Source organism: Cetorhinus maximus, chromosome 18, assembly GCF_964194155.1.
Source record: "Cetorhinus maximus chromosome 18, sCetMax3.hap1.1, whole genome shotgun sequence".
NCBI lineage: Eukaryota > Metazoa > Chordata > Chondrichthyes > Lamniformes > Cetorhinidae > Cetorhinus > Cetorhinus maximus.
Window position 1 is genome coordinate 94,798,690 of NC_135896.1, and position 15,681 is coordinate 94,814,370.

Sequence of the window (15,681 nt, forward strand, 5' to 3'; positions counted from 1 at the left end):
TTTTTTGCCCATTCACTTAGCCTCTCCAAATCCCCTTGAAGCTTCTTTGTATCCTCCTAACAATTCACACATCCACCTAGTTTTGTGTCATCTGCAAACTTGGAAATATTAGATTTAATCCTCATGCAGGAATAACAGGAAGAAAACCATGAAATGAAACAGCAGAAGCAAAGATCCAGGACAGATAGAAGAAGTGAAGAGGGCACTTAGTAAGAGTGCATGCCTCTGCCATGCTATCTTAACTCAATGTTATTACATTTACACAGCTCTTCCTTGAGTCTTTCCCCTGTCCAGTTGATGCTCTGTAACTACCAAGCTGAAAAAAGAAATATTTTTAATAAGAGCTACCATCTCACAGAGGAGGCTTCAGGCCAATCCACATTCAACAACCTGCTCTGAAAATTCTGCTCACGTTTTGACAGCTGTGACAAATTCCTCCAGAGCATCTGAGACAATCCATAACATTCTAAAATGATCAACAACATTCTAAATAAAACAACCCACGACATACTTTAAAAAAAAGACAGTTTGCTCTATCTCCCAATGTTAACGGATCCTTTAAAAATAATTCCGGGATGTGGATTTACACCTTCCCCATAATTAGTTCTTCCTTGGGCAGACAACAGACAAAGGGACTAACAAACAGGAGCTAAAACATTACCTCCGCTCACCTCAGTGGAGCAGGTCTTGAAAGAGAGAGTGAGTACCAATTTATGACAGTTACTCATGTTAAAATAATCTTGATACGAAAACACATCAACGAGCTCTAGAAATTGGTTTGTTGTTTCTGTATGTTCTGGGTTGGGTCCACTTCTCTCTGTGGAAAATAAAGCTTTCCCACTGAAACGTCATTGTAAATCTCATTAGTTTGATAAGAAAATGTTTCTTTCCCTTCGAGTTTTCACTTGTCTGCTCAAGGGAAAATACTTAGCATAAACAAGGAAATGTTGGGATCCAAGTAAATCTGGAGGCACTTGGAGTGCAGCCATTAATATACATGGTGAAATCTTGCAGATATTCTATTTGTTTCTTGTCCTGATTCTAATGAGACCGGTAGACCTGCCAAAGAATTTCAGCACTTTTGTTTTGAAGAAGAGACTTGGCATTGATATGACACCTTTCACAATCTTTGGGGTTGGGACCCCAATGTTGGGATAGTTTCTGGGCCTCGACTGCGCATGGTGTGGGCTTGACACAACCAACTTGATTTTTGTTGGATTGACTGGTTAGTGGCCAGAGCGCTCCGATGTCTGCATGCCCTGCTGCCCGGGGGTGGGGGTGGGGAGTGGTGGCCGCCATGGTCTCATGGATGGCCACCTGATGCGATGGGTACCTGGGTTGGAAATCTGATCAGCATCGGGAGAGCGCCCTTAATTAAACTTTTTAAGGGCCTTAATTGATCACCTGTCACAGTGAGGCAGGTAATCATTCCCAATGCCAATCCTACTCCTTCCTCATGCTGTGGAGCCAACCTGACAGGATTGTCCTCCTGATTTTGGGTCTTGAGTTTTCTGGAGTTCTGCGGAAGAGTCATACGGACTTGAAACGTTAACTCTGTTTCTCTCTCCATGGACGCTGCCAGACCTGCTGAGTTTTTGCAGCATTTTCTGTTTTTATTTCCTATTTCCAGCATATGCAATATTTTGCTAATGGGCGTCTGAAAGCAAGAACTCCAATGTGAAAGGTGGGTGTGAAGAAAGTTTTCAGCTGGTTTTCTGGTAGTGTTGCGAAAGTATGATAATTCTCATAATATTGTGTTTTATTGTAAAAGTAAATTAATAGTAAGGTTCGGTGTGTGTGTGTGTGTGTGTTAATAAAATTGGAGACAGGTGGTCTGCAGACTTTGATTCATCGAAAGAATCTAGGGGCAGAATTTTCTGTCCACCGGGCGGCGGGCCCGACCCAATCTCCGGCGGGCTGGGAGCCGATCCCCGCCGGAGAAGTGGGCCGCACCGCCATTTTAAGTGGGCGGGCCAATTAAAGCCCGCCCAGCGTGACACCCGGCGGGAAGCGCTATGCGCTTCCTGTGCGGGCGGGGGGGGATTACCTAAAAGTGAGAGTGCGCTCTTTCGCGCGTGCGCACGAAATAACGCACATCTCCCTGAGGCTAAGTGCTGCCTCAGGGAGATCACTGACAGTTCTAAAAACATTAAAAATAGAGAAAAAGAAAATTCCTTAACATGCCCCCCTCATGTCACATGAGATGGGACATGTACATAAATTTCACTAAAACTTTAATAAACTTTTTAAATCCCTACACGAAACCTGATCCCACCAGTGGATGAGGTTTCATGTTTTCTCTATTTGCTGCCGGGGGTCCTGGCCGACCCGCCAACCTCAAGGTTGGACGGGCAGGTCCTTTAATTGTTTTAATGTTCCTGTCAATGGCCTCAATTGGCCTTTGTTAGGTCGGTGGGCCCACAGCTGATTTTGCTTCGCCCCTGCCTTCCTGAAGATTTAAATGGGGCAGGATGACGTCGGGGGTTCCGCCCAACATCACCGTGCATCATTTTAAGCGTCGGCGAGCGGGCCCCGCCCCCTGCTTGCCAACGGCCAAATTCAGTCCTAGGTTTGAAATGCTAAATACATAAACATGGCTGAAGTTTTAGAATGTGAGGTGAGGAGCATTTGCATTTTTAGATAAATTGAGGTTGTTTGAATTTTAAAGAGATGGTAGGATGTTACACCTAGCCAGAGAAGCTAGGCCAAGCAGTGTGTTTATTTTTCCCAAAGGTCACTGGTAATATTAGCACCATGAGTAGATTTATATTATGAGAAAGGTAAAGTTCCAAACACATATGGGAACAATGGGATTTACATTAAAAGGGAGAAAAATGTATAAAGGGGAAGAGGCTCTGTGTCAGAGAAAGCATTGTAAGATCTATCAGAGGTGTGAAAAGTCTCCAGTATTTATGCGTTAAGTTGTTGTCTATAGAAACTGACTCTGGGAAAAGCCACTTTGAATTCTACAGTTCAGGGTATTGTGTTGACTTGCCTGAATCTGTTTAAATCTATTTTCTTTTTACCTTTGCTTTAACAGGGATGTAACCGGAATCCAGATTCATTAGGGGTTTTAGGAGTTATTATAGTAGTAAGTTGTAGACCCATGTATGTGCTTGAAATCTTTTCTTTTGCTAATAAATGTTTAACTTAGTTTTCTAAAAGTCTCTGGAGTTGTGGTAGACATATTACTTCTGAATTCAGGGCATGGATCTCAAAATAAAATACAAATTGCAAAACCACTGTGACCACGTGATCAAGTTTCCCCCTTGATCCTCCTGGCACACATTATCTGCCACGTCATAACAGTAGAGCTTGGAATAACGTTGTTGAAAATATATTTTTGTATCCCTTCTCCAGTCTGACAAATGCCATGAGAACTCTGCTTTCCTCCAACTCTAACCTCTCGTGCATTTGCGAATGGATCTTCCAGGTTGTTCTATAGATGCCAGTGTCATAGCTGTAGTGGAATACCTTGACTAGGCAGGTCGGTAGCACATGCACAGGATTTCAGCCCCAAAGCCAGGATGATGTCAAAGCCAAATCTTTGCCATGTCCCAGGCACACAGCTGCTTCTTAATGTCATACGGCATGAACAGAATTGACTAGACTTTGTTATCCCTGGCTGTGGGGGCCCAGTGGAGAGGCTGAGTAGGATCATTCGCTCTCCGAAGGCACTTGCAAACATTGCAGCCTTTTCTCTTGGACTCACACGTTGAGCTTCACCATAGCTGAACTTCCTGCTCCTGTTGGTTGCCTGGTTGTCCACCACCATTCCTGACTAGATGGCGCCGGTTGACGGAGCTTTACCCTGATCCGTTGGTTGTAGGACCACTGGGCTATGAATGGAGAATGCTGCTTATGGTGGTTAGCATTCATGTATCTGCTTTACCTTATTCTAGCTAATGCAGGTGCTTCCACTAATACACTTCACATTGTAAGGTTGATCTCCTGGTTTGATGATGATCAAGGAACAAAGGGCCAAAAAGAAAACAAGGAACATGGAAGTAATGGACTTGGGTCCAGAGTGGAAAATATGCATGTGAATGGACACAGAGGGAATTCAGGTCATGTAGCATGGCAGATCATGGGAATAAATGTTCATTTGTGAAGTAAATGTTAATCTAAGTGCTAAGCATCGGATAGATTGTAGGAAGAAGTTCAAGAGTCCATGATTTTTGAATTTTAGGGAAGAACTGAGAGGGAACAATCTTGGTTTCAACTTAGCAAGAACGCAGGGTGAAGGAAGACAATATGGGACAGCACATCTGCAGCTTTCAAAGAACAGTCAGTGGTATCAGTAAAACAAAGGGAGTTGAGATAGAGTGAGGGAAATTTAAAAATGCCTCCCCAGATTTGAAGCTGTGTTGAATTCTGGAACAGCTTTGGACTTGAAAGAGAGCAAACAATTATTGTGCATTGCTTGGTGAAAATGCATAAAGTGTGCATGTTAAATCTATGTGTATTCTGCAACAATCATTTTTCAAAAAGTAATAAAAAATTACAGCCTTCTATGATAACTGCCTGACTGGTTCTAATTTTGGGCCTTTAATTAAACTATGTTTGACAGTTTATTATCAATATTTATGGGCTGAATTTTACATCCCATGGATGGGACCTGATTGGGTGTAAAATCGCACAAGTAGATGCAAGAACATCGTCAGTGTTATGACCCCAGCTGATGTTACTACTGGACAAGTCAGATTCCAGGGTGGAACCTGGCTTGATAGATCCTAGCTTTTATTTTTTGTTTCGAAATGTGGAGGGCCGCTGTTGAACAGAGTCACAAGAGTCTCCTGATGAACTTTTAACAAAAGAATGAAACATCTATTGAACAAGAAAAGATGAACTATATTAAACTACTCCCTCACTCCAACTATACCTTTACAGATATATACAGATTCATAAGGATAGCACAAGTTATAAAATCTATCTTATACTCTAACGTTCACAGGAAGTACTCAGTCCATGTAAACAAAAAGGCAGCCTGTAGCCGGACACCCCGTACTCTGAAATTAAATGACAGGTGCCACCCAAAGCAGACACTGTGGATCTGTCATCAACTCCCCCAGACGCTCGTCACACTGTGAGACAATTGGTCTCAGAGGGTTTCAAATCTCCACTCTCGACGAACACATCTTGGGGCTTTCTCCCAGACAACACTTTCTCTCGGACGTCTTCAACAAGGATCCACCTCTAGGGTTTTGATCTCTCCTTCAGATGCTCCTCTCCCCTGAACCGCCTTGTGCATTCAAGCTTTGCCTTCCACGCACTCTCCCAGATACTCAGCCATGCCAACAGAACACCGCTGCTGCACTGTGAGGAGTAAGTAGGGAGTCACCAACCTCTGGCTGTCTCCTCAGGCTTTGGGGCTTTCCCCTTTGTTATGGGACTTTTTCCCTGTCCCTTTCCCGTGCCCAGCTAATTCTGGCACTGTCTTCCGAAAAGGTGTTCTCTTCCGGGTCACCCGACCCTCTTTTCGCGCTGTTTTACTTTCATTTCCTTTTCTTCTCCTGTGCAAGCGCAGAGCTGGCTTTAAATCCGAAAAAAAGAAGTTTTAAGAAATGCACTGGGCGTGTGCGCAGGGCTGCTCACTGGCCTACCACCGAGAAAATGCACTAAATGTGCATGTGTGGCCGTTCTCCAGCCTGCACATGCGTGCAACCCAAAGATCAAAAAAAAAAGTATGACCTGTGGAAGTGAGGCCTTTCCAGAGCTGGTGCAAGCACAGAAGCCACTGGGCCTGATGGGAACTGTAGTTCCTAACACTGAAGGCCCGACCCCTGTTTATTGAAAAGGTAAATTATTATTCCTCTTATTCTGGGATCCCTAAGAGTGAGATACATTTTCTTCAAGAAGATGATACAGAATCAGAAATTTATGAATAAAGTTCCAGCTCTGTGCTTCTCATGTGGAAATGAAAATTCAACAATCAACCTGTGTGTCCCAGGAAAGGATAAAATAATCCTGCCGGCATTCAGCTATTGATTGCTATGTTGTGCGCTGTTGGGGTGCGCAGTGCCTCTTGTCTATCCTTAGAAGTAAATTCTCTCATCTCTGGCATCTGAGGACAAAATAATGGTGAGACTATCAGTGCTCACTGTCGTCACTGCGCAAACCAGTCAGCAACTTTGGGTGACCACATGTGCGCAGCTGAATGTGTAAATCAGGAAATTGCTCTGCTGCTCCAGAATCTGCGAATACCGGTATCGCGCTAAGACTCGCCCCCTTCAAATATACATAAAGCTGCAAAGTTGCTGTTCTTACTTTATATATGCCAACTAAACTCACCAGAAAAAGTTAGGGTTTGTCCATTCCAGAGTAACAGTATGATAAGTCCGACATAGCCCCAAACAATGCCTTTGGCACTGAAAATTAACTTTAACAAGTGTAGAGTCACATTCCATCAGATTTTAATTATTGTTACTTCCAGTCTCTTTTTTCTCTCCCTCTTAATTCATTCTTTCCTCCCTCCCTCTATTTTGCCTTTTTTCCCTAATTTGCCACTCATTCAAACATTGAAACTGACACTTCCTGGTCCTGTACTGTTCATGAACTATTTTTCAATCTGATAAGTTAAGGAGATACATAGTTGCTTTCCCTGTTCACACAGGTCCCAGATGCACTGGAGAGGGCAGTGGGCTTTTTTGGCACTTGGCTGACAGGAACTTCAAGCTCAGAAGCTTGTTGAAGGACTTTGGGAAAGTGTAATGAGTGGCTAGTACTGTTTATTTACTATGGATCACACACAAAAAAAACAGGCATGGAACTTCCTCATGGCTGGTCCCACCCAAACTGGGAGCCATACAGTGTTGTGGTCTTGGGGCAGGCAGAGGAGACAGGCACACTTGGAAACATAAAGTATTTGTTCCCTGGGTTGTTAGAGAAGCTTTAATAACTAACGAGAGGTGATGGAATGTTAAAGCTAATTTTATTTTGGATGTTGGTGTTAACAAGTACTATGATGTTTCAGCACTCATGCATGGAGACCTGCTTTTCATTGTTGCTAAGGCTGCAGCACTTATTTCTTTGTTGTCTTTGCAGTCCTCAAAAACACTCTCCTATAATTGAGTCACTTGGTCTGTCATACAAAAGCAAAATGTCGCAGTTGCTGGAAATCTGAAATAAAACAGAAAATGTTGGACCTACTCAGTAGCTCAGGCAGCATCTGTGGAGAGAGAAACAATGTTCGTGCTTCAGGTCAATGATCTTTCATCGGAGCTGGGAATGGTGCTGCATTCCAATTGTGCCCCTGAAGGCAGAGCCATCTCTATCAGCGTGTAGACACAGGCATTTCTGACACTGGACCACTGGCTTGCTGATTTGTATCGGCTCCCAGTCAAGCAAGGTCTTGATTTTAAAATTCTTGTTTTCAAATCCCTCCTTGGCCTTGCCCCTCCCTATTTCTGTAATCTTCTCCAGCCCCACAACCCTCTGGGATGTCTGCACTCCTCTAATTCCGGCCTCTTGAGCATCCACGATTTTAATTGCTCCAACATTGGTGGCTGTACCTTTGGCTGCCTGGGCCCTAAGCTATGGAATTTCCTCTCTAAACCGTTCTGCCTTTCTACCCCACTTTCCTCCTTTAAGATACTTCTTAAAAACCAAACTTTTAGTCACCTGACCTAATACCTCCTTATATAATATAGAATAGAAACAGAAAATGCTGGAAAGACTCAGCAAGTCTGGCAGCATCTGTGGAGAGAGAAACAGAGCTAATGTTTCGAATCTGTATGATTCTTCTTCAGGGATCCGCAGTATTTTGCTAATATCTCCTTATGTGGCTCCGTTTCATAGCTTGTTTTATAATGCTCCTGTGAAACACGTTTCATTACATTAAAGTAATTAAATGTAAAACATTTCTTTGATCCTTGCTTCTACACAGAAATTAAAGAGGAGTGTTTGAAGACATAGAATCCAGCATTAAGATTGGGGGGTGGGGGACACAATATTACATCAGTTAGATTTGCAGATGACAAAGCACTTGTAACAAACAGAGAGGAAGGATTAGAAGAAGCACTAGATAGGCTAATAACAGCTGGTGTTAACTTTGGAATGAAAGCAAACACTGTCAAAACCAAATGATACAGATCTTGAAATTGTCAAGAAATATTCATGGAAGGAAGAGAACTAGAACAAGTGCAAGTATTTTGATCTCAGCTGATGTTACTATTGGACAATTCAGATCCCAGAGTGAAACCTGGCTTGATAGATCCAACTTTTTCTTTAGAAACCGTGCAGAACAGTTACTGAACAAATTCCCAGGAGTCCACTGATAAACCTTTAACATGCAGAATAAAATATTTATTAGAACAAGAAAAATTAACTATATTATACCAGACAAACAGGTTGGAAAGATCTCAATACAAGCACAAGAAGATCATTCAATTTCCCAATATTCCTTTACCAAGCAATATCTTTACAGACACATAAACCAGTGAAGAGTTGCCACTAGCTTAACACAAAGGCTCCTTTGCTTGGGACTGGCAGATAGGCAACAATTTTCTTTTGGTGAATTCTTCAACATTCACTTGATGCTTCTCACCCAACGCATATCTGTCCCTGAGACACCCAAAAATAACCCCGCTTTAAACTCACTGTTTCAGCAGCAACACCGCTAAACTCATTGTGTAACTGAGACCTAAAACTGACTATTCAGTTAACTACTGTCCCACTAGTCTTATACATTTCTCAGAGAGTTGAAAAATCCCTGTCTTCACTCTCTGACACACACCAAACTCTACCATCTTTCTGTGTCTCTGTGTCATTTGACTGCTGTTGCTAGACAACAGATCAGTTTTTCCACCTGGTGTTGTTTTTCCAAAATCACTAAACTTCTAACCCCTTTTTGTTTATCTATATATATATATATATACATACATACATATATATATATATATAAAAAACCTAGTGAAACTGGGACCACTGTACCTTCCTTAACACAAAAATACATATATATAAAAATTCAACTTAAAAATTATGCATTGTTCATCACACAAGAATTAATGTATTTAGGCAGCATAATATCTGCAGGTGGAAGGTACAACAAAGAAATAAGAATGAAGAGAACAATAGGAAAGGCCGCATTTGGTAAGAAGAGACTGTTGCTAACCAGAAAGCTGCATTACAACTCAAGAAGCAACAAGTAAAGAGCTGGCTTTGGAGTGTTGTCTTGTAGGGATGTGAGACTTGGACCTTATGGAAAGAGGAGAACTTTTAAATGACCCTGAAATGTGGGATTGGAGAAGAATGGAAAGGTTCAGTTCAACAGGAAAAGTAACAAATGCTGAAGGGCTGAGGGAGAGTGAATGAACAAAGAAATTTGCTGAATGTAATTAGGAATCGAGTCTGATTGAAGCACATCTTGACAGGAAATGGACTAGTAAGAGACATTATGGAGGGAAGATTTCAAGGACAAAAGAGGAAGGAGGTTAGATGGCTTGAAAGCTGAGGAAATTATTGGAAAATGAAAAGACTGGCACAGGACAGAGAGATAGGGAAAGACAATGAGCCAACGACCTGCCTTTGGCAGAGCACAAATGATGTTATGACACAGCAGATGGTAAATGCTGAGTTGTTAAAATCCCTTGGGAAACTTGAAACAACTGCCACAAGTTATTTGCAGTTTGTATAAATTTTGAGATGCATGCCTTGAATTCAGTAGTAAAAAGACCAACAAGTCTTATAGGTTTTTATAAAACTAAATTAAACATTAATTAATAAGAGAAGTGATTTTAAGTACACACATAGATCTACAAATTATTACTTTGATAACTTCTAAATCCCCTAATCAATCTAACTTCCAGTTATACTTTTGTTAAGGCAACAGTAAGACACATAGATTTTAAAAGACCCAGGCAAAGAAACACGATACCCTGAACAAGTTGAATTCAAAGTGAGTTCTCTTAACTTCAGTCCCTGGAGGCAACAGTTTGATACATACAGGCTGAAGGCGTTTCACACTTGTTGAATCGTAGACTGCCTACCCTTACACACAGCCTTCTCTCCTTTATACATATTTTCCCCTTTAATGCAAATACCCATTGTCTCACTGAGGGCGGAATTTCCTGAGCCCGCTGGTGGCGGGTGTGATAGGTGGCGTGTGCGGAAAATATGGCGTGACTTGCTTCATGACGGCGTGAAGGCAAGTCGTGATCGTCTGCTCAGCCCGCTATTGGCTGGCAGGGAGTTAACTGTAACACATTAGAATATAATTACAAGTCCATCCTGCCAGGTTCTGCTGAGGGGGGTGGAGGGGAGTCTGGGGGCAAGTGTTGGCTAGCCTCAGAGGCGACTGTTGTCGGTGAGGGGGTCCTGGTTAAGTGCTGCCCTGGCACTGCATCCCACGCACAGGCAATCGAGGTGGATGGCAGGGTAAGCAAGGGAAGTGGGCACACATTAAGGACACCTGTATAAACTGACCAGGCCTCAGCAACTGAGACAAATCAGGCGCAGCCACAGTGATGTGATTGGGGTCAGGCTCCTAGCCTGCCCGCCCATGCAAGCAATGTGGAGGCACCAAAGGGCCACCAAGCGCTCCATATGTTACCCCCTCCCACCCACCCACCCACCCCAGCACAGACTTTGAGTTTGTCACTACTTTATTGGACTGCAGAGCAGTTGGACTGCACACGTTGTACAACGCTGGCCATGTAGCAATCACTGCTGGACGTGCTCACAGCCCCTTGCAATCTCAGCATTCCAGTTTGGATCAGTGTTCCCCATGTCACAGGTTGACAGGGCAGCCATGCAATGCACTCATATCTGGCCATCCGAGGGGTGACCAGCACTCTCCTGGACGCATTAAGGGGCAGTCACACAGGGCCAGGAAAGGTGATAAGTACAGCCATGATAACCATATCTCTCTCTCTCTCTCTCTTTCATGCTGCAGGAGGACTACATCAGGATCATGGATCCTGGTGACCTAGCTGTATGCCTGATGGCCTACAGGGACCGTAGAAGACTGAGGGAAGAGTGACTGAGGCTCCTGGCTTTGCAAAGGCAGGAGCAGCAACCTCATGAAGAAGGGGAAGCAGGAAGTCCCGCACACACTCCCCAGGAGCAACAGCAAGCCGTGGCTGGTCGGTGCTGTTAGGGGGGAATACAGTAAGAATTTATGGAAAGGGAATTACTTAGAATCTCCAGGCAGCCAGTGCCACCAAGTACATTAACAGTTAAAGGTTACCAGATGAACCTTGCACACCCTGAGGGCCTGCAATCACCAGAAAGACCCTGGAGACGGAGGATGAAAACAGGATAGATTAAGTGTGCACTTCAACAGATAAGGAAAGGACAGATGGTCCCAGCTTAGATGGGGGGAGAAGGCTCTGCCTGGGTGAAGGGGGATGTATGTACCTAGAACCAGATATATCTGTTTAATGTAAACCTATATGCTGACAAGATTGGAATCTGAACGATGTTCTTGTATGTGGTCAGTGATGTATAAATAAGCTGTATACCAGTAATTTTGTAGAGTGCTACCTCAAGCTGTTTTGAGGTGGTTCTCTCCTTGCAATTGCTCGAATAAAGGATCATAACCTGTACCTGAGCCTCCTGTGGTTCGTTTGTCAAAGATGTCACAACAATTGGCGTAGTCGTCAGGATACTCGGATTGGATCCTCAGGACGGCTCTGCAAAGTGGGTGAGTATACTTTACTTACCACCCGTAGTTAGTGCAGTAAGCCTACCCGAGAACGGTCCGGTCGAGTATCAAAAGAATCAGGAGGACTCATGACAGGAGGCGCCAGGATAGGAGGCAGAGCTGCGCTGGCGGGCTAGTGAAGCTGAAGCCATGCAGGGAGGCTGGGCCACTACTGTGAGAGGAGGTGGAGCCACACTGGCGGGCTACAGTTTGAAATAGAACCATAGTTAAAGCCGCGCAGGGGCCAGACCCCTGGGGAAAACAAGTAGACCGCAAGTAACTAAGTTGTCAGAGCCGCACAAAGTAACTGCGCAGAGACAGACGGAGTAGAAGAATAGAACGCCATCAGGAAAACAGGAAAGTGCTATGGAACAGGACTGGGGAGCCGTGGACTCCATCACGAGATTCATAGCGGAACAACAGTCAAACTTAATCAAGAAAATGTGGAAGAATGATTGGGACCCGAAAGGCCCCCTACTGAATTTTCTGTAACTTAAAAAAAATGAATTGACCTAAGTTACAAGAGCTGTTTGTGCTGAAGAGAGAGAGAGAAGGGGGTACCCCTGTGGTGGGGGTGGGGTGGGGGGGGGGCGGGGGGGGGTGTGTGGGAGGGGTGCGGTAAAGAGCAGAGACAGGCAGGAGCAGAGGAAATGTGAGCTTCAGCCAGTTTCACTGTCCCTGTCGGTGGAGCCTCCAAGACCCCGTTATTCCCCCCACTGTTACTTGAAGTTTCATTTAGAGTATGAGAGTTTTAAGTAGTTAAGTTCAATGTTAGAGGAACATAAATACATCCCTTTTGAGTGGTTTGTGTGGAAGGAAGCATTTGTATGTGAGCTTTAATGTGTTTTCTTCCCTAAGTTCTCATTTGTGTGTGTAGTTCAGCACTTTAGAGTCGGAAGCCCCATATTAGATTAAAGGAAAAGTATACTCGAACATTCCAATGTTTTGAGTATAAGACTTGAGTTGAGATTTCTGGCAAAAATCGCAATTTGAAGGTATTATAAAGATAAAACAGGGTTTGTCTTTGTTTGAGATGAACCAACCTTCATACCACCCCCTTGCAGACTAGTAGAGGGTAACCCTTATCTTGAGATGTGAAAAGTGTAGTGTAATTTAGCAGGTTATTTTTGAATAACTAGGATGCTATCTAAGATAAAGAATGTGTTGATAAACATATGGGACTTTTAACCTGGATACAAATCAATACTCATGAGAAAGAGGTAGTTTTAATTTTGATAGTGTAAATTGCAGTTCTTACAAAGTTTAAAAAAATTGCAGTTTGGTTCCCGATAAAGTTCTCAAAAGGGAATTTTTATTTCAAAAGGTTTGACAGCAACTGACACTAATTCAAATGTTACAAGCCTTTTGTATTTGTCAGCCTGTTCCCAAAATATAAGGTTGAGCTCAAGACCTTGACAAAGTTTGGCAGAAATCCAATTTTTGGCCGAGTTAATAAATCTGGGATAATTCTAAAAAAAGGGTCAGGCACAATTTAGTGGGTTACTTTGGAGACAATAAAATGTTGCTTGAGAAGAAGATAAAGAAGCAAAACATGTCAATGTCTGATTTCTGTTTTAAAACTGTTATGAGAATACTTTATTGGATTGTAAAATCTCTCCAGACAACCTGAACAAGAAGGCAGCTATTGCACATGTGTAAAATGGTATAGGGAAAGGATTAAGGGTAGGAGAAAGAGTTAGGGAAAGAGGGTATAATATACAAACTGCTTTAAGGGAACTGAATTTGATAATCTGGCCATCAACTTAGACATTGGAACCGCACAGGGCGAGATTAGCAAAGATCTAGAGACAGAGATCCTCATTGACATGGAATAGTTAATATGGCCTAAAGAGTAAGGAAACATTTTAAACGATCAAGACAAGAGAGAAACTGACCTCAAGACAATCTTAGGATGATCATGGTCAGGAAAAAAAACTTAGAGGTAAGACTATGTGGAATCTGTAGTTGAGGCAATTGAAGGGTAAGGGGAAATAATATTTAACAGCAATTTATTACAAGGTGGATACAGGTAAAGGGAAAAAGGCTAAATAGATGTATTACTGACTATATTAGTGTGCCTGCGAGCTACAAAAATTAAGACCACAGGATTAACCCCCTGATGACAGGCAGAGTTAAGCACCCAGTGAGCACTGCCACTGGAAGTGAAGATACTGAGCCATTGAAAGACAGGATAAGAAGGTGCATTATACAGTCGTGTAGACAGCTTAAGGAATTGAGGTCCAACGTGGGACAACGGCGGGAGATAGTAGACTGGAAGCAGTTGGGGGTGCCTACTCAGATGGATTCAGATCAGGGAACTCATTTCGCAGGAAGAGTCATTAAAGAAATGTGCAAATTTATGGGGATTAAACAGAAATTCCACATTCCCTACCACCCACAGAGCTTGGGGATGTGGAAAGGATGAACTGAACTTTAAAAACACCAATAGCAAAAGCAATTCAAGAGACAGGGAACAGCGCCTTAGGGCTACCCCAAGCAGAACTGCCGGGTTCACCCCATTTGAACTAATGACAAGGAGAGCAATGCAGTTACCTGAGGGATTCACAGTAGGCGGGGGAGATGTAGGACCACTAAAGGGAAGGGTGCGAGACTATGTGCGGGAAATGAGTAAACAGTTGCATGAGTTAAGGAAGGAAGTCAGAGACCGACAGATGATTAAGGACATGGAAACAGATAAGTCTGAAAGGCAACAACAGACCCCCCCCAGGTGGGGACCAAGGTGATGGTTAAGGTAAACCCAGAATGAATAGGGCTTGCACCCGAGTGGGTGGGACTGTATGAGGTAATCATGACCAGCGATACATGCGCGTGCGTGGACTTTAGGGGAAAGGTACACTGGAAGCACTGGTCACAAGTGATGCGTTTTATTAACTGATTCTATCCACAGAACTAATCTCAACAACCGGCTGGTGACGACTGGGACGATTATCTGCTTAAGTTCACAGACCGTTCATTGCAATGTCGACGCTTGTGGGCATGGCGATACTGGCAACAAGGTCGGGGATTATCATGGTTCATCCCGCACCGCAGGAGGGACTTTGGTACAGCACGGACAGTGCCGAATGCGACATACAATGGGGAATGATAAATCTAACAGTCGAAGAACAAGTGATTTTGAATTGTAGCAAGCATTTGCTTCAGATCAGGCGGGGAAGTGTCAGGGATATGACCGCATGGGCGGTTGGTAGGGGCTGTTCGGGAAAGCTAGCTCTTATGTTAAGTTTCCAAATCTAACTACTGTGTGTTTTAAGCATTAGGATTGGGCAGAGGAGTTTGATTTTGTTTGTGAAACAGAGAGCCATGTTTATGCAGCATGCTTGACAATGTATGTACCGGTGATTGCTCATTCCCACCCTAAGAACTCCAAATGCAACATTTGTAGCCCAATCAATAACCATGGACCAACTTGGGGAAATACTGATGGTAGATGGACATGGGAGATACGCCCTAGAGGGAAGATTAGTGCCACTACCCAGCCACCTCCCACGACTGTATCAACAATCCAAGCAGAGGCAATTGAAGCCTCTCAACCCACACCAACTGACCCACCTTGTCCGGCTATGAGTCCAGGTCCGATGAACAGCCTCGTATTGGTTAATCATAATAAGGTTTTGTGTGATAACGTACATGATGAGCTTGTCCGTGTAGTCTTGAACATATCCGGGAAGTCCCTGCCCCAGTGGTGCTCAATCCATACTCCTGCACTCTATGAGGCTCTGATGGGCCAGTTGATGACTGAAGCGGGTCAGTTTAATGGTGGGATGCGATCAATGGTTATACCTCCAGGTTTAGGAGGGAACTGAGTTAAGCGCAGCCTGATAAATGACGCCGCTACGATATCTAATACAGGGACATCAATGGTTAATTCTATTGACCAGGCAACAGTTGACCAGAAGGTCCAGACCTTGAGCTCCAAGCTTAAGGAAATTTTAGAATGGGGACAGGGAATTCACAACGTCCAATTAAATACAGACCAGGACATGACACAGTTAATTCAAAACCTGGCTTCCGCGCTCAAA

At 43.6% G+C, this 15,681-nt stretch overlaps 1 long non-coding RNA gene across 1 annotated transcript; it reads left to right on the plus strand.

Annotated features, from left to right (window-relative positions):
• Positions 1-1,570: 1,570 nt before the first annotated feature.
• Positions 1,571-11,641, plus strand: LOC144693514 (uncharacterized). Its single transcript, XR_013579555.1, has 3 exons — positions 1,571-1,684; positions 7,045-7,200; positions 11,574-11,641. It is a non-coding gene; the product is annotated as an uncharacterized LOC144693514 (long non-coding RNA).
• Positions 11,642-15,681: the final 4,040 nt, after the last annotated feature.